Below are 21,586 nucleotides of genomic sequence, written 5' to 3' on the forward strand. Positions count from 1 at the left end.
TAGGCCTGGAGAGGCTTTCCCTGCCTACTCTGTTGAACAGAGTCTCTCTCTACCTCTTGTCCTTCTTTACTTCTCCGAGCACTCATCACTGCTTGTCACGCTTGTTTTTTTATCAATTGACTCTCTTTCCCCAGTAAACTGGAAGCTTCATAAGAGTAGGTAGCTGCTGTTGGGTGCTATAGCTACAATAACCAAAAGAGTGCCTGTTCCTAGTAAAAGCTAAATAATATCTTACATATCAATGAACAAAGAACTGAAAGGGCTCATATTATTATAAAATCTCTATAAGAACATAGACTTAAAGTAATTTATTTGAATCACAGAAGATATTATTGTTAGTGTAGAAGGTATTTTGTACTCTCTGGAGGAAGAGACATCTACCTTGGTGCCAGTGGAGAGGCACTTCAGTTGGTTAGGGTGTACCACCAAAAGACTAAATCCAAGTAGGGCTTTGAGAACCATCTGGGTTTCATACAAATCATGGTCCAAGAAAAAAACTTAAGACCTTGCATCCACTGCCAGCAATTCTTATCCTGAAGAAAGACAACAAATTTGCACATTGGTTCATCCATTCAACAACCTGTGAGCTTCCCCATGGTACTGGGCCTGGCCTTATTGGTGAGGACACAGTGGTAGGTGAAACAGGTATGTTTCCACCCTCACAGAGCTCACAGCTCATCAGTCTCACGGCTAATAGGATATAGAAAATGAATGAATCCACAAGCAGATATAAAATTGCAATTTTGAGAAGAGCAATGAAGAAAATGAAGGTGTATGAGACAATAATGGGGAGCATCATTTATACTGGGGATGTCTATGGGAAGGTCCTCTTGAAGCTCAGACTGAGATGGAGATGCTTGTGCAAGTGGTTCATTAAGGGAGTACTCACAGAGGAAATGTGTAAGGGAGTAAAAATAGCAGGTTCAGGCAGGGGAGAATTCTGAATATGATTTCAAAAGAGCTCTCAGCTCAGCCTGATCTCACAGCTCTGGAGCATGAATGGCAGATTGGAATTTGTTCCACTTGGGCATGGAGGATGAAGCATTTCCCCCTTATCAGTTGGTAAGTGGTTCAAGTCGCCCTCTCAAGTCGCCCTCTCAGAGTAAAATTCCAGGCATTTTGCAACAAGGCATTTTCCCTCAGCCAAAGCCAAAGCTCTGAAGAAAGGTACATGTGTGAGCAGTTAGCAGTGGCCACGCCTGCAGTGTAAGGATGGAAGCATTAGCTGGGTATAGATGACAGATGGGCCATCAATAGTATCTGCCAGAGCATCTGTGAAGGCTTCCCTTAGAAGTGATTCTGATTAAGACTTGACAGTTGAGTAAGAATTAGGCAAAGAACCCAGCAATTTGGGAGATTGAGGAAGATCACAAATTCAAGGCCAGCCTGGGCAACTTAGTGAGAACCTGTCTCAAAATAAAAATAAAAAGGCCTGAGGATGTGACTCAATGGTAGAGTGCCACTGGGTTCAATCCCCAGTACCACAAAATAATAATAATAATAATAATAATAATAATAATAAGGCAAAGAAATTCCAGTTTCAGGTAATGAACATGTATAAAGGCCTCCAAGCAAAGAAAAACAAAAAGAATATCAGCAGCAGTAGAAAATTGTGAAATAGAGGAAACCGGGTCAAGATTACTTTGGAGAAGGCCCAGATTATTCTGAAAATTATCTTAAGGACAATGGGAAACCATTGAAGGATTTTAAACAGAAAAGTGACATAAACCTCCTCTCAGTATTGTAATATCACTGTGGACTGGTCAGGAAAGACAAGAGGGAAAAAAAGATGCTGGAAAAACAAGAATCTGGCTCATAGTTATGTAGGCAATAAGGAACAGTTGTTTAAGGTGGAATGGGCATTGAATTTTTGACTCAAGATATGTTTTGGAAGTAGAGTTAACAGAATTTGGTAAAGAATAATCTGTGATGGGGAAAATTTATATTTTGGGCAGGGTATGGGAGATCAAAGTAAGAGTGTATATCTCTACTATTTCCTCCCCCACCTTGTCTATCATATGCACAACACAGGCTCAGAGCCTGGTGTTAGGAGTGTTTATTTCCCTGTGTATCCCTGTTAGTTGTAGGACATATTGAAAGAGACTAACAATAAAGAAAGGTAAAACAGCCATTCTGCAACAGCCAGCCAAACTGTAACAGGGGACCCTTTCATGTAATATGAGTCCACATCATGCTTTGAATATAAACCTTGCTGCTGGACCACTGGTGGCTTATTTTTAAAACTGATGTGGTTTTCTTTTTCCCCCTCTTCTTCCTCTTCCCCTTCCCAACTACTGGGGAAACAAGATTAACATTTTTCTTGCCCTAAGCCGACTTATCTGCACTTCCATTCACTGTCCACAAGAATAAAGAAACTCCAGACCTAGAGACGGGAACAACAGCTCTTTCAAGGATAGCAGTTAAACATTAATTCGATCTACTGATAACGAGATTTGGAAAACAGCCCCCTTTCCCCCCCCTTTTTAAAGCCCTCTGTTTTCCCTGTCAAAAGGGCAGCCTCTGTGGTGTGAGGGTTGCTTTTCTTTGTTAGCAAAGCAATGAAACTTCTTTTCCCTTTTTCTCAAAACTGTCATCATTATTAGATTGGCATTGGGGACAAGGACTGAGCTTTTGGTATCAAAACTTCTAGAAATTAAACTTTTGGTTTTTTTTTTATTGCTGCATCACAAACTAATGCAAACCAACTAGCTTAAAACAATAGGTTGCTTTCCTCAGCTGCTGCCAAGGTGCTTGGTCCTCACCAGGAAGCTAAGGCTGTGTTGGGGTGAGGCCTTCACTTCACCACAACTAGCAGTGAGCCTGCAATCAGCACCGTGTCCTTTATCCTAGCTGGCCTGCATATACTCTGCCCTCGTCCTGCAAGATGACAAGGTGACCATCAAGGAGGATAAGATCAATACCCTCATTAAAGCAGCTAGTGTAAGTGTTGAACTTTTTGGCCTGGTTTGTTTGCAAAGGCCCTGGCCAATGTCAACATTGGGAGCCTCATTTGTAGGGGCTGTAACACCAGCAAGAGGTCCTCCACCACAGCAGCCCTAGCTGAGAAGAAAGTGGAAGCAAAGAAAGAAGAATCTGAGGAGTCTGATGATGACATAGGCTTTAGTCTTTTTGACTAAATTCTTGTAACATGTTTAATGAAAAGCTGAACTTTGGGGGCTGGGGTTGTGGCTCAATGGTAGAGCGCTCACCTAGCACGCGTGAGGCACTGGGTTCAATCCTCAGTGCCACATAAAAATGAAATAAATATATTGTGCCCACCTACAACTAAAATAAATAATTTTTTTTAAAAAAGCTGAACTTTGCTAATAAGAAAAAAAAATAAAAAATAAAACAATATATTATCTCACGGTTTCTGTAGGTCAGGAGTTTGCTCAGGGGTTCATAAAGCAGCAATCAATGTGTTGACTGAATTGGTATCTCATCTGAAGCTGGAGTCTTCTCCCAAGTGTGCATGATTGCTGGATGATTCATTTCCTTGCTACTGTAGAGTTCTTGGAGGCTTTCCTCTACAAGGCCAGAAGACTCTTTAGTTCTAGACATTCTATTCAATGGCTCATCTAATTAAAGTCCACCCAGGATAATCTCCTATTAAATTAGCTTACACTCAACCAATTAGGGGGTTTTGACACCATCCGAAAAATCCCTTCACCTTTGCCTTATCATGTAACTTAATCACAAGAATGGGATTTTATGGGGAGGGAATTACAAGGGCATGGGTCACAGGGGTTCATGTTAGAAATCTGCGTATTACAAACTGAAACTAAAAGATCAATAATAGAAGAAGGTCATGCCATCTTATAGTTTTAGTTTTCATCTTATGGTTAAGAAGTTTTTAAAAAATAACTTTAAAATTATACTTTAGGATTAAATCTCTGTATCCAAATTTTATGAAATTAGCAAGGGACAAAAAGGGGCTGGGGCTGGGGCTCAGCCATAGTGCACTTGCCTGGCATGTGTGAGGCACTGGGTTCAATTCTCAGCACCGTGTATAAATAAATAAAATAAAAGTCTATCAACAACGGGGGGGGGGGGGGGGAAGGGTGCAAGCAGATAGGTAATCAAACTGATTTGACTAACTTTTCTCCCTAGAAATTGACACTAAAACAATGCTCTAATTTCTGGAATATCTTCAGACAATTCTGAATCTCCTATTCTTTTCTCAGATAACAAAAAAAAAATGAGCAGATATTATAAGTATGTTCAATCTACTGTAAGAACATGACCATTTATTAAGAAAAGCATCTTGGAACCCAAGTGATTTGAAACATTTACATTTAAGATATTTATTGAAGTTTTCCCACATTAAGGTAAAATCTGAACTCTGTCTCCATCTGTATTAGTCAGTGGCATATCACTATAAGAAAATACCTGACACAGTCTACTTATGAAGTGAAAAGAAATTTATTTTGGTTCCTGGTTCTGGAAATTCAAGTTCAAGATTGGTTGGCCCCATTGTTTGGGCCTCTGGTGATGGTGGCCCATTAAGGCAGAAGCATGTGGTAGAACAAATAGGAACCAGGAAACAGAGAGATAAGGGACAGGTCAGCATCCTACAGTCCTCTTCAGGGACATACCTGAAATGACTTAAGGCCCTTCCACTAGGCCTAATCTCCTAAATGTTCACAGCACCTCCCAGGAGTACCAGCCTGGAGACTAAGTCTTTAACATAGGGACCTTTGGAGGATGCTACCCACATTCAGATCACGGCCCCATCCTTGTTCTTCTTTACCAGGCTTCTTGCTACAGGTACTACTGGGGACATCTAGAACAGAGATTCTATCTAGAAGGAAGGCCCTGCTGGTCACCACTGCAGATAGAATCTCCAGGAGGGTTATGGAGTAACTGGAAACTAGAGGCAGAAGATTTCAGTATACATCAATCCAGTGTCAATCAAGAAGCACTAAATGGAAAACAAAATGGGGAAGCAATTTGAGATTCATGTACCCTGTAAGACTAGGGCACATACATTCACAATTTGGGGCCATCCAGACTGGGGAAAATGAAGATGTAGAAGACAGAAAATCAGATTTTACTAGTATAACAAATACTGGACTTAGTTTATTCTGGAAGACATGGTGGCTTGCATGGGGTGAGGGAAGAGTTTTTCAGATACTATTTTTCTTGTACTGTACTTGATTATAGTTGATTCCTAGTTGACAGGCACAAGCCAGAAAGGATGTGAAATTGTTTGTATCAGTGTCCCACATTTTCTTCTGCTTCTGTCCTCAAGGACAAATCAACTAACCTATAAACATGTACACACACTGGGCAGATGTATGCACTCACTCAAATTCAGAACCATTCAGAATACAGAAAAATGCACAAGAAAGACTTTGACAATAGACATGTGGGGGCCTTAGGCCACATTCCCAGGGATTGATTGTAGCCTCAGTTCCCATGGTGATTATATATTCAGCTCAGGGCCTCCTTCCTACTCAATACAACCTCCATTAAGAAGCAAGATACAAAAGGAATAAAGCCGAAGCACTTCAGTGAGTCCAGACTGCACAAAGGCTGTCAGCACCACCGCTAGACAGAGGCAGCTACTCAAACTGTCACATTACACATCTCATAGCACACTAATCGTTACCCATCACCAGGGGGCCACTGTAGAAAAGGCTGGATCAGGAAAGCTTTATGAAACATGCACAGATTTTTTGCTCCAATTCATTTGCAGTTCTCTTTATTACCTTATTAGTTATGGCCAGATGAACAATTCTGAAATTCCCTTCCTATTTCAATTTGTGTAAAAACCCCTGCGATTGGTGTGTGTGTGTGTGTGTGTGTGTGTGTAAGGGATAGATAGAGACAGACTGACAGACACATCAGAGTATTTGAATGCATGGCCATGATAGATCATGGTCAGAAGAAACAAGGCAGTATTCTTTTCCTGCTATTCCCCTCCCATAAAAAATATTTTTAAAAATGTAACCTTATTTTTTTCTTTTAATTAAACATTTAAAAAAATTTTTTTTAGATAATTCTAGGTTTACCTGAAGTTGTAAGAAGTCATACAGAGAGATCGCATGTATTTTTTATTTTCAGGTTACCCTAATGGTAATATCTTGTGTAACTATAATATCATATCATAAACTGAGAAATTTATGGTGAGACAATCCACTGGTTTTATTCATAGCTCACCAATTTCACATGCATTCATTTGTGTGTGTTCAAAGATATACAATGTTATCACTTGTGTGTATTCATGTAACCACACATGAAGATAGAGAATGGTTGGTCAAATAGTTTCATTGTCTCAAGGACTTCTCCTGCTCATCTCCTTCTTGTCCTTGTCCTCCACCTCTCCTCATCCCAACCCCTGGAAACCACTAATCTGTTTTCTATCTTCATAATTTTGTTTTTCAAGAATGTTATGTAAATGAATTGTATAGTTTACAATCTTTTGAGATTGGCATGATGCTCCTGAAGTCCATTCAAGTTGTTGCATTTATCAATAGCCATTCCTTTTTATGTTGAGTAGTATTCTGTTGTCTGGGTATACCACAGTTTGTTTAATCATTCACCTTTTGAAAGACATTTGGGTTATTCCCAGTTTTGAGGTTATCATAAATAAAGTTGCAATGGATATTCATGTGTATGTTTTTCCCGTGATCATAAACTTTCATCTCTCTGGGATAAATGCCTAAGACTACACAAGGTTGTTTAGTAAGTGGCCATACCACTCTGGAATTTTACATTCCCATTAAAAAAAAAAAATGCATGAGTGATCTTGTCTACCACGCGGCCTGCGCAATGGTTTCATTAATGAGGTTCTAGGCATAAAGTTAGTTAGAAGAGATCGAAATAAAACACACAGACCAGTTACCTTATTTATATTGCTAGGTCCGAGATGGCTCACCTCTCTGGTTCCCACCTCTAGCCGCCCAGCAGGGCAGCGAGGATTACTCAGGGCTAGCAGGAGAGAGAGAGAGTGAACACGCCGGGGAGTAGCCTTTTATTGGGGAACAAGAGATTCAGGGGAGAATTCCATCCAATGAAGGTTGAGGGGGGGCTGCACTCCAAGGTCAGGGTCAGTGATTGGAACCCCGGGGTCAGTGGTCAGGCACACCCCCACACGGATGGGCTCTCTCATCAGGAAAGGGTCGGGAAAGCTTCGACAGAGCCAAAGCGCCTCAGGCCCTTAACGGGAGTCACCCAATCACGTGTTAGAATGGCTTCCCACAATCTTGTTTCTCTGTATACTTGTCAGCATATGGTATTATTGCAGGTTTTTATTTGACCATTCTACTATATGTGTAGTAATAACTCATTATTTTACTTTGCATTTCTCTAATACATTGAGCATCTTTTCATGTACTTATTTTTTTTAGCTTTTGAAATTAAACATATATTTGTCATCAAGTTGTAGCATTTAATATCAGACATACAACATGGAACATCTCTCAAAATAATGTTTTCTCAGCATAATGCCCCTCGATCCACCTGTATTTCTTCTTCAGTGAACTGTCTGTTCTCGTCTTTTGCCCATTTTCTCACTGCATTATTTTATTCATTTGTTTTTCTGTTTTGAAAGTTCTCCATGTATTTAGACACAAGTTTTTTGCTGAATAGTTTGCAAACAGTTCCTCCCAGTCTGTAGCTGATCTTCTCATCTTCTTAACAGCATCTTTCACAGAATCAAAAATTTTAATTTTGATGTGGTCCAATTTATCAATTTTTTTCTTTTCTGGATTATACTTTTAGTGTTTAAAAAGCCTGGATATATTCCTTGTATCCCTCCATGTCTAAAGATTCATTGCTTATCTCTAATATCCTAAATCATATATCTCATATATATATTTATCATATTTTATATATATATATATATATATATATATATATATATGTGTGTGTGTGTGTGTGTGTGTGTGTGTGTGTGTATATAAATGTAAAACTATGGAATTTACCAGAATATATATTCTGGTAAATTCCATAGTTTTACATTTTACATTTAAGTCCACGATCCATTTTGGTGGGATTCTTTTTGGGGGGTGGAGGGTATCTGGGGGTTGAACCCAGGGCTTTGCAAATGAGGGGCAATCACTTTGCCACTGAGCTACATACTAGCCCCCCTGATTCATTTCAATTTTCACATGGGGAGTGAGGTTCATTTAGAGGAGTATGTTATGTATCTATTAAAACAGCAACATCTGTTGAAAAATCAAAACAACAGAAATAGCAACAACTGTTTGATAATGAAATTGTCAGTTTATAGATCAATCAAAATAAAGAATTTAGGGGTTGGGGTTGTAGTTTAGTGGTAGAGCACTTGTCTAGCACATGTGAGGCACCAGGTTTGCTCCTCAGCACCACATAAAAAAATAAATAAATAAACAATTGCCAACATTTATATTAAAAATATATAAAGAATTTAGGAATAGAAAAATCACATAAAATAATTGAGGATATGGGGCTGGGGTTGTAGCTCAGTGGTGGAGCACTCTCCTTGCACATGTGAGGCACTGGGTTTGGTCCTCAGCACCACATAAATATAAAATAAAGGTATTGTGTCCATCTACAAAAAAAAAAAAAATTTTTAAAGAATTGAGGATAGGGCTGGGGATGTGGCTCAAGCGGTAGCGCGCTCACCTGGCATGCGGGCGGCCCGGGTTCGATCCTCAGCACCATATACCAACAAAGATGTTGTGTCCGCCGAGAACTAAAAAATAAATATTAAAAATTCTCTCTCTCTCTCCTCTCTAACTCTCTCCTCTCTCACTTTCGCTTTAAAAAAAAAAAAAGAATTGAGGATAAACATTGATTCATTTAAATATTATTACCAATACCAAATAATTGAATTCAACAGTATGAATAGAATTAATTTGAGCAAGGCAAATAATAACTAACAAAAATCAAGAGGTGGAGAAATGAGATCAAAGGAAAGGTGAGATTTTAAAAGTCTTTATCTTTCAATAATAAGAGCTACTTTACTTTTTTAAAAATGCCTGGATATATTCCTTGTATTTCTCCAGATTCATTCTTTACCTTTTTCTTCTCTGTGTTCTAGGGGAGTGACCAGCACAAACTGCTTTTTTCTTCAGGTTTACAAGTGGGTTTAGCTAATGAAAGCAACAAAATCCTGGTGAGGTGAAATAGACGTTTTAATTCCCTGAGCATCCTTCCTGAGGGTCAATGCATTGGTCTACCAAAGACCCAAACTTCATACAGCTATCTTCTCTGAGGTCTGGTGGCCATTTATTTTCTTTCTCTTTGGGTTTAAGTTGAGTCAGATCTCTGTTGGTGCTAGTTCTGAACACCATAATCCCCCTTGTTGTTTTCTCTAAACCTGCATCAGTAAATAATCCCTTTATTAAGCCCTCCTTAAATGACCCAACTTGAATATGCAGACACAAAGCTTTTATGTTAATCAAAAAACAAGACTCAAGAACTATTGTTCAAACTGAAACACATGTTTAAAAATCTCTAAGAGAGAGCTTTAAAAAAAATACACATTTCAACGAACATAACTTTAGATCTCTTAACCAGTAGCTTTTAGGAAGCTTTTATTAATCAGGGTTCTCTAGAGGAACAGAATCAACAGGAAGTATAATAATAAAAGGGTGACTTTTTATGTTGGCTTACACAACCAGAAGCAGGATAGTCCACAAAGGCAGTCTGCAGGCTGGAGAGCTGGAGGAACCAGTACCTGTGATGTTCAAGAGGCTGAAGGCCAAGAACAAGAAGGATCAAGGGTACTACACTAGTCTGAGACCCAAGGCTTCTGGAAAATCCACTTGGAAGAGAGAAGAAGCGAGAGTGCAGTGAATGAGAGTTCCAATTTTTCCACATCCTCACCACTACTTTCTCTCTCTCTCTCTCTCTCTCTAAATTAAAGACATCTCATGAGTATGAAGTGCTATCTATTGTGGTTTTAATTTGGATTTTCCCTCATGACTAATGATAATGATAAATTTTCATACACTTATTGGCCATTTATAAACCTCCTTTGTCAGTTTTTTTTTTTCAAAATCAGGGATTGAACCCCAGGGCACTTAACCACTGAGCCATATCCCCAGCCATATCTTCAGTTCTTGTATCTTGAGATGGTGGCTTGCTAAATTGCTGAGGCTGGCCTTGAACTTCTGATCCTCCTGCCTCAGGATTACAGCCTGCACCACCACATCTGGCCAATATTTGGCCAGGTGTAAGTGGTGCATGCCTTTAATAATAACTATATAATATATATATATATATATATATATATATATATATATATATATATATATTATGCATATATTATATAATATAAAATATTATATGTATTTTGGTGGTACTGGAGATTGAACTCAGGGCCTCACATATGCTAGACAAGTACCCTACCACTGACTTACATTCCCAGCCCTCCTTTGTGAGTTGTAAATTTTGGCTTAGTTGACCTTTTATTTTTGAGTTGCAAAAGTTCTTCATATAATATAGATAAAATCCCTTATCAGATATGATTTTCAGATATTTTCTCCCATTATGTGGGTTGTCTTTTCACTTTCTTGACAGATTTCTTTTAAGCACCAAATTTGAAATTTTTGATGAAGTTCAATTTATTTTCTCTTTCATTGCTTGGGCTTTAGGATGTCTTTCCATTTATTTCCATCTTCTTTAGTTTCTTTCTAAAAAATCACCTAATCCATGATTATGAAGTGTTACACATATATTTTCTTCCAAGAGTCTTATGGTTTTGGCACTTACATTCATATCTTTGATCCATCTTGAGTTATTTTTTCCATGTGTTATGAGGTTAGGGTCCAATTTTATTCTTTTGCATGTGGATATCTAATTGTCTCAGCATTCACATTGAAAAGATCATTCTTTCCCTATTGAATTTTTTTGACACCTTTGTCAAAAATCAATTGCCTATAAGTGTGATGGCTGTGTTTTGGATTGTCAATTCTTTTTTTAACTCATTTTTTATTTGTTCTTTTTAGATATACATGACAGTAGAGTGTATTTTGGCATATTATACATATATGGAGTATAACTTATTCTACTTAGGATCCCATTCTTGTGGTTGTACATGATGTAGACTTTTGCTAGTTGTGTATCCATAAACAAACATAGGAAAGTTATGTCCAATTTCTTCTACTGTCTTTCCTATTCCTATCCCCCACCTTCCTTTTATACCCCTTTGTCTAATCCACTGAATTTCTATTCTTTTTCCCCTTGTTGTGTGTTAGCATCCACATATCTGAGAGAACATTTGACCTATGTTTTTGGGGGATTGGCTTATTTCACTTAGCATGATAGTCTCTAGATCCACTGGATTGTCCATTCTATTCTATTTGTATCTGTCTATTCTTATGCCAATACTGCCCTGCTTGATTACCCTTGTAGTGTGTTTTGAAACTGAGATGTGTGAGTTCTCTAACTTTGTTCCTATATCTCAAAATTATTTTGGCTATTCTGGGTCTATTGCATTTCCATATGCATTTGAGTATCAGCTTGTTCCACAAGGGTTATATAAAGAAACCAATTGAAATTCTGATAGGAATTGGTTTGAATCTGTACGTTGATCTGTGGAATATTGCTACTTAACAACATTAAGTCATCTGATACATGAATATGGCATGCTTTCCATTTATTTAGATCTTCTTTAGTTTCTTTCAATAATGTTTTGTAGTTGTCAAGTGCAGTGGCACTTGCCTGTAATCCCAGTGACTTGAGAGACGGAGGCAGAAGGAAGGCAAATTCAAGGTCAGCCTGGGCAACTTAGTGAGACCCTGTTTCAAAATAAAAAATAAAAGTACTGGGACAGTAACAGTGGTTAAATGCCTCTAGGTTTAACCCCCAGTTCTCCTCCCACAAAAAAAAAAAAAAAAAGTAGGAGGGCTGGGGTTGTGGCTCAGAGGTAGAGTGCTTGCCTAGCATGTGTGAGACACTAGGTTCAATCCTCAGTACCACATAAAATAAAATAAAGAGATTGTGTCCTCCTATAACTAAAAATAAAAAATTAAAAAAATAGGAAAAAGAAAAAACTTAGTAGTTGAAAGTGCAAGTTTGCACTTCTTTTGTTAAATTTATTCCTAAATACATATTTTTTTGTGTGTGGTGCTGAGGATTGAACCAAGGACCTTGTGCATGTGAGGTAAGCACTCTACCAACTGAGCTATATCCCCCATCTACTGTATGTGGAATTATTTTCTCAATTTCATATTCAGGTTGTTCTACTTAATTTTTGCAGGATCATTTTGCTAGATACACACACACACACATATAGTTGTAAATGGACATAATACCTTTATTTTGTTTATTTATTTTTATGTGGTGCTGAGGATCAAACCTAGTGCCTCACATGTGCAAGGCAAGAGCTCCACAGCTGAGCCACAACTCCAGCCTCCATACACAGAATTCTTAATTGACAATCATTTGCTTTCAGCACTTTGAGTCTGCTCTCCCACTCAGCCTCCCTGGTTTCCAGTGAGAAATCAGGTATTGATCTTATTGAATCAAGTATATATAAAGAATTATTTTACTCTTGTTGCTTTCATCATTTTGTCTTTGGCTTTCTATAGTTTGATTATGATGTGTTTAGATGTGGATCTCTTTGAGCTTATTTTACTTGGAATTTGTTGAGCTATTTGGCATATACATATGTCTTTCATCAAATTTCAGTCGTTTTTTGTCATTATTTCTTTAAAGATTCTCTCTGCTCCTTTGTTTGTTCCTGATACTTTTATCACATGTGTGTTGGTACACATGAGAGTGTCCCACAGGATTCTGACTCTTAATTATCATTTTTTTATTTTAATTCTTCATATTGGATAATCTTCATAATTGGATTTGTCTTCAAATTCTCTGATTCTTTCTTCCACTTGTTAATATTTGTCATTGAGTACCTTTAGTGAATGTGTTGCTTTAGTTATGCCAGAATTTTGATTTGCTTCTTTGTAATGATTTCTATCTCTTTATTGATATCCTGCAGTTAGTGAGATATCACTCATATATTTTTGTTTAGTTTTCTGACTCAAAATTAGCTCTTTTCAGAAGCTTTTCATAAGCCTCTCATCCCACAGACAGAAGCATCCTGCATTCTTGTAGCACTTCACAAATTTTGGAGGGGTGGGTTCCTAAATAAAATTTTTTCACAATTTTTTATTGGTGCATTATAATTATACATATTGATGGGATTTGCTGTTATGTTTTCATACATATACATATTTCAACACAATATAGCTCAAGTGATAGAGCACTCGCTTGGCATGCATGGGGCACTGGGTTTGATCCTCAGCACCACATAAAATTTTGGAGAAGGTTCCATGAGCCACTGAGGAAAAAAAAGTGTATTCAGCTGTTTTTGGATGAAATACTATATATATATATATATATATATATATATATATATATATATATATATATATATATCTGTTAGGTCTACCTGATTTATAATATTTTTTTATGTACAAAGTCTTTACTGAGTTTATATCTGGATGACCTATCTAATGGTGAGAGAGGTGTATTGAAGTCACCCAGTATTATCGAACTGGTGTCTATCTGGGCATTTAATTTCTGTAGTGTCTTTTTTATGTAATTAGTTGCACCTGCATTTGGGGTATAACTATTTATTATTGTTATATCTTCTTCTTGGATTGTTCCCTTTATCAATATGCAATGACCTTCTTTGTCTCATCTGATTAATTTTGGTATGAAATCTGCTCTTTCAGATATGTGAGTAGATACTGCTGCTTGTTTTTGAGCTTCATTTGTATGGAATATAAATTTCCACCCTTTCACTTTCAGCCTATGGATGTCTTTCCCTGTAAGGTGCATCTCTTGCAAACAACATAATAGTTAAGTCTTGTTTTTTAAATCCAATCTGTCAGTATATGTCTTTTAATTGAAAAATTGAGACCATTTACATTCAATGTTATATAGAGAGATGTTATTAATTCCTGCCATTTTTATTTATCATGTTTAATTTGGTCCTGTTTCTCATTTACTTAGCTACTCTTCAAATGAGATTTGTTCTCTTGCAAGCTCTGAGATTTGTTTTTTATTTCTTCTATGTGTAGTATTTCTTTAAGTAAATTCTGTAGTGTCAGTTTAGTGGTGAAGAATTCTTTTAGTTTCTGCTTATCTTGGAAGGTTTTTATTTCATCTCCAATTTGAATGATAGCTTTGCTGGTTATAGCAGTCTTGGTTGACAGTTTTTTTTGTTTGTTTGTTTGTTTTTCCTAGAACATGAAACACATTGTTGGCTTGTAGAGTTTGTGCTGAGAAATCAACCGTGATTCTGACTGGCTTGCCTCTGGATGTGAATTTTCTCTTGAGGCTTTTAAAATTTTATCCTTGACTAGAGCAGGGTGCATGCCTGTAATTCCAGTGACTCAGGAAGCAGAAGCAGGAGGACCACAAGTTCAAAGCCAGCCTCAGCAATTTAGCAAGCCCCTAAACAACTTAGTGAGACCCTGTCTGAAACTAAAAGATAAAAAGGGTTGTGGATATGACTCACTGGTTAAGCACTCCTGGGTTAAATGCCTGATACCAATAAATAAATAAATAAATAAATAAATAAATAAATAAAATTCTATCCTTGTTTTGTATTTAGGCCTTTTAATTATAAAATGTGTCATGGAGAGCTTCTTTTTTTGATCTTGTCTATTTGGGGCTCTGAATGTCTCCTATATCTGAATGTCCATCTCATTCTGACAGCTGGAATTTTTTTTTATTATTATTTCCCTGAAGAGTTTATTCATTTCATTAGTCTGCATCTCACAACCCTCAATTTCAATGATTCTTAAATTTGGTCTCATCATATCGTCCCAGAATTCTTGTCTATTCTGATCATGTTTATTCATTTTTTAAAAATACAATCTGAATGTAAAAGGTTGGCCACTTTGTCTTTCAGCTCTGAGATTCTATCTTCAGCACAATCTACTGTATTAGAGACTTTTGAAAACATTTTGATTTATTGTGTCTTTCATTTCCAATATTTCTTTTTTAAAAAATATCTATTTTATTTATTTATTTTTATGTGGTGCTGAGGATTGAATCCAGCACTCACATGTGCTAGGTGAGTGTTCTACCACTGAGCCACAACACTAGCAATTTCCAATATTTCTATTAGGTTCTTTTCCAATATTTCTATCTCCTTATTGAATTTCTCATTCATATCCTGTACTGACTTCCTTAATTCATTCAGTTATTTTCCTGTGTTCTCTCAGAATTTATTGATCAATTTTATAATAATTATTTTGAATTCCTTATCTGATATTGCATCCACTTCAATATTTTGGGGGTTATTTGCTGGTGAATTATGACCTTTAGGAGGTATTGTGCTAGCTTGCTTTTTCATATTTCTTGTATTAATTTTGGGGCTTATGCATCTGTTCAAAGGGATTTCTCTTCCACTTTTATGTGTGGGCCTTTTTAGGGTACGGTCTTAAGTTGCTAAAGATCCTAGAATGGTCTGGATGGAGATCTCCTTGTAGGTGCAATGTCCACAGCCTTTGTATTATTTCTCTCTATTTTTGCTGTAGAAATAAATTTCCATAGGTGGCACTTGGGGGCCTACCCCTAGCTGTCTCTATTTGGGGCCTGGTCATTAGTTTTGGTTTTTGTCTCTTCTATTCTTTGTATTAAAGTATATCTCAGTGTGGAACAAGGTGTGCTATCTTCTGGTTGGTTTTAGTTCAACAGGAGAGTTTCTATGCTGTGAAATTGTAGTGTCCCTGTAGGTTCCCGTATTCATAGGAAACAAAAAATAGCAACAACCAATGCAAACAATACATAGCATTAAACTAAATACTTGGTTCCTACTATGAAATCTACAAAGTTAATTGCCACAAAAAACAGAAATGGTAGGGTCAGCAATTGCCATTAGCAAAAACAATATGTAACCATGAACTGTATCTGACATTAAAGCAAACAACAGGTGTTAACTATGGCATCCACAGCAGTAATAATTGAGACAGCACTAATGGTGTGGGCAGGAGTTATATAAACCATTAATTTAAAAGATGGTAAGAATAGTTTTTTAAGACAAAAGAAAATGTGAAAGGCAGGTAGAAAAGAGTTTAAAACCTCAAAAAGTGAACATAGAGAATATAGAAGAGATGTAAGATGTGATGGTTATAAGGAAGGAGGAGAAAAAATAGAAGTAACAAAGGAAGGGTGAAAGAACGATAGAATTTGGCTAACAGAAGAAAAGAGAGAAAGAGAAACAGACAAATGAAAACTATACAAAACCAAACCAAAATATACTAATCAAAAACTCTATCTTCCAAAAACAAGATAAGAAGAAATAATTACATTTAAAAAACTACTACAAATGTGAAAAATAGAAACAAATATGTATGTGTAGATTTGTTCATGAATCAATCAGTACAGCAAACACTCCCAAAAAGAAAAAAAAAAAGGATTCTTAATTAAAAATTGAGGAATTGTTTCCACTGAGATGATCAAAATAGTCAATAAGAATAGATGATGGTCACTGTTTATGCCTGACTGTCTTTCTGTTTCTTCTTGAGCTATGTACTGAGTGGGAGAGCAAGGGCTGCGTTTGTTAAACATTTCCTCTTTTTGTGATGCTCAACTAGCTGCCAGTTTGAGTTCAAAAATTCTGTTTCACTTCTCACCAGTATGAGATAAATTGGGGAGGTGGGGGAAGTACTATCAGCTGGAGTTTTGTCTGCACAGACCAGATAGATGCACTCACTCCTAGGATGACCACGCTGCAGAGTCTAGGATTGGAGTTCCTGCTGGTGGGTCTTGGGTCTCATCAGGCCTCAGGGACTTTGTTGAGTGGTGGCTGCTCAGGAGAGATTAGATTAACACACTCTTGGGGCCTGGTAATTGCCTATTTCTGCTGAGAGTCTGAAACTCACGAGTCTCCCTAGGATTCTATTCATGTGTGGAGTGGGGGAGCCAATACTTTACCCCCTTTGCTGCACAAGAACACAGCCTTTCCAGGCTTCTCGAGCTTAGTCATTGAGTATATTCACACCCACTGTTCAGATACCCGACCTGCTTCAGCTAACCACATGAGACACCAGACTCAAGAGAAAACCAAGTTGGGCTCCCCTGCACTTGAATCCCCTTGATTAAAATATTCTCTGTGCCTGTTTTGCTCTGGGTCAGCGAGCTACACCCTATGCCACATGGTAGCTGTGTTTGCCCAGAGATGGCTCCACCTCAGCTCTCCATGGCCAGTTGGAAAACACTGGGCACATTTCATTCACCAATGTACAGTGCAGCCTCTGGATCTGCTAAGGGCAGGCTACTTTTCTGATTTCAGGATTTTCCATACTAAATCTGTCTGTTGTGTTTCTCTGTGTTCTTCCTCCCTCTGCTGAAACAGTGTTGTCACTGCTGCCTCTGCTTACATTGGCTTCGTTCCAATGTACTCTTTCTTCTTTGTTCAATGTACCCAAATTTCTGAGTCTCTGAGACACTCTGACTGTCCAATATGGAGTCTTAGTGAAATCCCCTTTTCACCCACCTCACAGAGAAGCAGTACTCCTGCTGCTTGAATCAGGAGTGACTAAGGATGTAGCCTTCCTCTTAGTCACCATCTTGAATCTTTTTTGGCTTAGTTTTTAATACAGTGTCCTTTATTTCTTAAAAAAAAAAATTAAAAGAGCTTATTTAAAGATTTATTTAATAAGTCCAACAGCTAGGCTTCCTCGGGGACATTTTCTATTGATTGTGTGTATGGGGACTGTGTGTGTGTGTATGTGCATGTTTTCCTGTGTATGACTGTATTTCTTACTTCTTTGCATGTCTTATACATACATTTTTTTTCTTTTGAGAATTGGACACTTCAATTAATATAATTGTAAAGCAGAAAGGGGCTCCTGAGATCAGGAACCACAGAACAAGAATGAGGCACCAAAAGGTTTATTGGGGGGCACTCCTAGTAGAGGAAGGTTAAGAGCTGGGGAAGTCACGGGCGGGAAAGGCAAGGACAATGCTAATAAGGGAAGCTAGAGGTAGGAGGGCCTAGGCCATCTAAATTGCAGCTATAGACAGCAGTTGGCTGAGCTCAGTTTAGGGGGATCATGTCTGCCGCAGGTTGGTCAGATCTGATGTGAAATGACAGGGTGATTGCTTGGGATAGGGGGCACCCATTGTGGTTGGGGTCAGCTTTTGATTGGCCATTTCAGGTCTCCTCAGCCAGGTGGAAAGTCCCCACCCACAGCTACCATGAAAGTGGAAGGGAAGGGGAAGCTGCTGACCTGACAATTAAATATCAATTGTGGTTACGGGATTATTTCCTGGGGCTTGTTTTTGCCGTTTGCTTGTGTAGGGACTTTTCTGAATAAATTCCTTAAAGTCTGTATTCTTTATCATGTGTAGCTATAGAAGTCTCTGCTCATTAGCTTATTAGCTAACGATTGAACACAGAGTTCCTTAAATTCCTTAATACATTTCATAGTGATACTAGTCTTGAAAATCAGGATTAGGTCCTCATCCCCAATCTCCTATGTTGAAGATTAAACATCCAAGAAACACTGAAGAAAGAAAACAAGTTTTATTTAAGTCACAGGAGAGAGAGAGAGAGAGAGAGAGAGAGAGAGAGAGAGAGAGAGAGAGAGAGAGAGAGAGAGAGAGACTCTTCTGTACAGAAGAGGGTCCAGAACTGGTGCCCCTTTATAGATTTTAGGTGTCCTTTCTTCTCATACCCCCTCCTCCTCTTATCTTGCCTAAAGTGACCGAAAGGTGGGAAAGGAGCCACCCAGGGAGTGATTGCTTGTGTTGGAAAGTGCATCCTTCCCCTCCCAGTTACTGTTAGGTCCCTAGACATTAATAAGTCCATTTTAATTCTGGGACTCCATCTTAATCCCAAACTGAAATTTATAAACTGCCAATAAAAAGAAACTTAAGGTACCTTGTTCCCATACTGCCCCCCAATGTCCCTAAATACAAAATCTGTTGTTAGCCAAACCCCTGCACCCAAGGTCAATTCTAACTTGTTGCATACAAGGTCATTTGCAGCTTGCTCTTGTTCCTTGTTAAAAAAAAAAAAAAGACATAAAAATCTCTATTCAAGTGACTCTGGCTGCTGTGCTTTGCAGAATGGTATCCTGGCAGATATTCTTGTCAATAAATCTTTGCTTGAGGAGCTGGGGTTGTGGCTCAGTGGTAGAGCACTCATCTAGCATGTGTGAGGCATTGGGTTCGAACCCACAGCACCACATAAAGATAAATAAAGGAAGGTATTGTCCATCTACAACTAAAACATTAAAAATAAATAAATCTTTGCTTGAACTCAAAGATGTGCCTCATATGGATTTTTGGGCTAGCTACCCTAACTGGTAGCAACCAGTTGATGGGGTACTATCTATCCTTTTCCTTTTTTTTTTTTTTTTTTTTTTTTTTGGATAATCAGCTATTAGTTCTTTGTCCCAGTCTCAATAGTCTTGTTGGGGAGCTTTGTGTGTGTTATACCTTCAACTCAGCCAGGTGATTGACAACTATGCTTTAGCTTTTTTTGCTTTTTGCTTGCTTAGAGTCCCAAGGTCAGCCACAGGGAGGGTGTAAGGGTCTTCTCAAATCTTTCCTGGGAAAGTATGAGACCGGGGGTACTTCATAACAGTCCTTTGTGGGTGTATGGCCTTTTAGATAGCCAGGAATAGGTGTGAGCTTTTCAAAGCCTCCATAAATGTTTCATGCCTTAGCTTTTCCCTTTAAGCTTTTTGGTTAGACTACTATTTGCCTGTATTCTATCCATCACCTCAGGCAGCCATGAAGCTAAACAATTGCCTCTGAATATCTTTGATTAACACTCCTAGAAAAAGGCTTTGAATTTGAGTGGGATAATTTCAGCTCTCCAAATTTGAGGGTTTGAGGGAACTCCAGTGCTGTCTTCTGTACTCTTTGTTGAATACTACACTGATGATTTTCACCATGGTTTTGGAATGTGACCATGAAGTTGGGGGAAAGGATGCAGGATAGAGAAAATTAAAATGCTACAAAATGCATCTTCTTACTGTTTTTTTAAGTATTATGCTTACATATTTTTAAATACTTTTATTTTATTTATTTTTATGTGGCACTGAGGATCAGACCCAGGGCCTCGCACGTGCTAGGCGAGTGCTCTACCGCTGAGCCACAACCCCAGCCCCAAGATTTAGCTGTTTTTAAAATTATTAATTGACAAATAATTATATATGTTGATGGGACACAATGTGTTTTGAAATATGTTTATAATGAGGAATGGTTGAATTGGGCTAATAAATTTATCACTTCACATATCATTTTTTTGTAGTGAAAATACTTTATACCCCTTTAGCAATTTTGAAATACACAATGCATTATTATTCTAGTCAACATTCTATGCCATAGATCACTTAAGCTTTTCCTCCTATCTAAATGAAAACTTGCAACCTTTGATCAACATCTCCTTTTTCCCTATCCAGCTCCCTCCCCAACTTCTGGTACCCATAATCATTATCCTTTATACTTTTATAAGTTTAGCTGCTTTTTAATTGAATTAAATTCTCCCCAGATTACTGCACATCTTTAATTTCCAGAGGTTTGAAGATGTTAATTCTGATTTTTAATGAGTTTTTTTTTTAAATTTCTTTGATGGAGGAGAGAATTTTTCATGGCCCTGACTCTACCATCATTCTTAATTTCATAAATTTCTGAATTTCAATATGCATATTTATATTTTTTTTCCTACTTTACTCCATCCACCTGTGAAATAATCAATAGTCTTAGGAACACTCTAAGGAAAAAAATGATTATCCTACAGATGTTCTTAAATATGTTCTGATTCCCAGCAATTTCTTGGCTCTTCTTTGTAATAAACAATCACAGCTAGTATTTTTTTTCTCCTGACTTTCCACACCCCCACCACCATGGTCAATCTTTAACTTTAAGCTCTATAGGAAGGGGGAGGGGAAGTATGTCAAAGTATAAAGAAACATATATTAAGTGTTTTTATTTTTATTTATTTATTTATTTATTTTCTTTTCCTCTTTTATTTTTTTAAGTGTTTTTATTATCAAATCTTTTTTTTCTGAGCTTGATTACAGGAATGAACAGGACAAGTATCAAGTCTTATTCAGTTATATGGGGGTATAATAGTAATAATGGGTATTATTAGGGGTATAAGGACATTTTGGTATCAGTTAAGCACTGTGATTTCTTAACTCAGTTCTAGTGCACTTAATTTCTGTAGGTTTTATGTTCTACTATATTGATTATAAATACTAACAAATTAATTGGAAAGGAAAGTTTACCAGAACTGGGGACCACCTTCTGTACTCTTCGCCAGTCAAGTGTCTAACTCCTCCTTCACATTGGGAGGTGGAGTTTTTGACCTTAGTTGCTTTACTCCAGGGCTGGAACTGTAATGGTGGCCATCCTGTTTAGGGGGCTTAATCTGTAAGTCAATGCCATGTTAATATGCGCATAGGGGTCAGTTGCTGATCAGAAGTTACCTTAGTGCACCTGCACTACTAAAGGAATCTTCTTTTCTAGACAATTGGAGACACTTATAGCCAAAATTCCTAGCTTTATATTAACATCAATGGACCCTGTCAAATTTAGTCCCATTAATCCTTCCATGACCCCTACAAGGAATGTTATCCCCATCACCGCCACAAGGTGGGGCCCACCGTCTGTTCTG

General features: G+C 37.7%; 1 pseudogene across 1 annotated transcript; it reads left to right on the plus strand.

Annotated features, from left to right (window-relative positions):
* The first annotated feature begins 1,029 nt into the window (after positions 1 to 1,029).
* LOC308643462 (large ribosomal subunit protein P1-like) lies at positions 1,030 to 3,137 on the plus strand (annotated as a pseudogene). The gene is made up of 2 exons: positions 1,030 to 1,062; positions 2,851 to 3,137. The product of its transcript is annotated as a large ribosomal subunit protein P1-like (transcript).
* The last annotated feature ends 18,449 nt before the right edge of the window (positions 3,138 to 21,586 follow it).

The sequence above is a fragment of the Spermophilus citellus genome, assembly GCF_964194105.1.
Source record: "Spermophilus citellus genome assembly, chromosome: 3".
In the NCBI taxonomy this organism is placed as follows: Eukaryota; Metazoa; Chordata; class Mammalia; order Rodentia; family Sciuridae; genus Spermophilus; species Spermophilus citellus.